The following is a 2,370-nucleotide window of genomic DNA, read 5'->3' as shown; positions in this document are numbered from 1 at the left end:
GGAGAGAGAGCCATGCTCAGCCGGCAGCAGAGCGGATCTCTTTCGGAAAAGTCCCGTTGGCCCGAAAACGAGCGCGAGGCGTGGGGAGAACGTCGAGCGACCGTGGCGAGAGAAGGAGTCGATTCTTGGAAGTGAGCGAAGACGGAACGTCGCGGACATCGAAGTGAAGAGATAAAGAAAAGTGTTGAACGGCCGCGCGCCAGAGAGGAGAAAAAAAGCATGGAGGAGCTGCGGGAACACAGGCGCCGGATCCGCGGGTGAGCTGGCCGATGGCCAAGGTAGTAGTAGGAGTAGAAGGGAGTGCGAGGGGAATTAATCCAATAAAACTTCGATCATAGAATTAAGAACGCGTTGGCTTCCATTTGTTTTCTCCGGTCGGACCACCGACTGCGGTCATCTCTCCACCCCCTCCCCATCCGTTTTCCTGACTGTTCTCGGTCGCTACGCTCCCGCTCTGCCTCTGGCAACAGGGTTTTACCCTGCTGGAGTGAGAAGTGGTACGCGTTTCGACAGAGGCGCCCCCCCTTATCCTTTTCCTTCACCTCCCCGGATCCGCGGCCCACCTCGACCTTGGCAACAGGGGTTTTACCCTGCTGAAGTCGGGGAGTGCAGCGTCTCGGGTGAGTTTCGCGCCGCCCGGCCCCACGCCCGCTCTCCCCCCCCCCCCCCCCCCTAATTTCTCACGAAGGCCCCGTCGTTGACGGCGGCCCGGCGATCCATGCGCCAACGACCCGCCTTCCCTCCCCCCAGTCTCAACGTCTCAGCAACTTACAAATAAACTGTAGGTGACCCTGGGCAGACTGAGCCTGACCCCAGCCTAGGATCACTACTTTACAGATGGCGCCCGAGCAGGGACTGTTGAGACAATTCAAACGATAGTTTTCTGGGGGGGATTTCACCCTTCGTGGCCTAAAGACCCACAAGTAGATCGCGTAGGTAGTGCCGCATCAAACCGAGGAGAAATTTATAGGGTATCAATAAGAAAATACGATACGAATGTACAGGCCAGCAGCGAGCAAAGCGTGGCTGAAAAGCTGTACAATCCCCGTTAGCCGTCATCAAATAAAAAGAGGAAATGAGAGAGGAAAACGACAGAATGAAAGTACAGCCCGCAGCCAAGCAAAGCATAGTGATGCCCTTCCCATGCCCAGCAGAAAGAGAGAAAAAAAAAAAAATCCAAGTGAAGCACCAGCGACGAAGCAGCACGCAAAGCAGAACGAAAATTCCGTTATACTCAGGCAAAACCATGCGGGATCATAGCGCCCGGTACAGTGGGGAAAGAGCCAAGGGCAGCCAGATCTCTGTTGCATTTCAGTGGGGAGAGAGGGAGTGAAGACCGGAGAACAGTTCTGGGCGTCGGCGGCGGGCATGCGCCGAACGACCCACGAGTATAATACATGAAATTATCCCTTTCTCATACTACCCGCACCCCCCGATCTTCGACTATTTACCTAACCATTCGCCCGCGGCTCTCTCGCGTGGTGTTCTCGGCCGATTCCGAGACGTCGACGTCGGCAGAGGCTCGGCCGTTCAGCCAGACCCAATATAAGCCGGGTTGTATACAACGCAAGAGACAGTCATCCTCAGGATTCGGTCAACATACAACGTGTGGAACAGAGTGATCCCCTGCCTTCGATCAGTACACAACGCGCAAAATACAGTGGTCCCTATCCCGCAGCATACAGTGGTCCCTATCCCGCAGCATACAACGACAGCGATCCCGCGTCTTCTGTCCACCTCGCGCTCCCCCCGAAACCGAACTCGAACCAACGCATTCTAACCGGAACAGTCCTGCAGAAACCAACGACTAAAGTACCCCTGAACAAGCGCGTGTTAATTGCCAGCCCCCGTGTCCAGGTCCCCGACCAAGACGGCCCACCGGTAATTCACCACCGAATAGCCTCGCACGCGTCCTCGCCGTTTAAGGATTCAGAGCCCCGTCTCTCGCCGCGTCCTTAGCTACGTTTTTCGACTCCTCGGGCGACGCCCCCGACATTTGATCGTAGACCACGTGCAGCAACAGTGACCCGGACCAACTCAACATGGGAGTCAAGTGGATTTCGGTCAGGCGCAAGAACGAGTTGGAGATGATTACCGCGGAGCTTGGGTTAGACAGCGCTGGAACTGTCGAAGAGTTGAGACGTCGACTCGCGACCTTCGCAAACTCGGCCGATTTACCAAGTACGGCGCGTGCTCGGTTGGAGGAATTGGAGGCCCAGTACGGAGTCGCCGTGACTCCAGAGGTTAAACCACTTTCTCCCCGCCCTTCTACACTCGCGCCTCTTAGCCTACAACCCCATCCCCCGGCTGCGTATGATGTCGTACCCGCCAGTAGCCGTAGTATCGCGGCGTCGGGATCCGCTGTGCCGG

Source organism: Drosophila persimilis, unplaced genomic scaffold, assembly GCF_003286085.1.
Source record: "Drosophila persimilis strain 14011-0111.01,24,50 unplaced genomic scaffold, DperRS2 tig00003936-arrow-arrow-pilon, whole genome shotgun sequence".
Classification (NCBI taxonomy): Eukaryota; Metazoa; Arthropoda; class Insecta; order Diptera; family Drosophilidae; genus Drosophila; species Drosophila persimilis.
The sequence above is the reverse complement of the archived record's forward strand: the minus strand, read 5'-3'. Positions refer to the sequence as shown.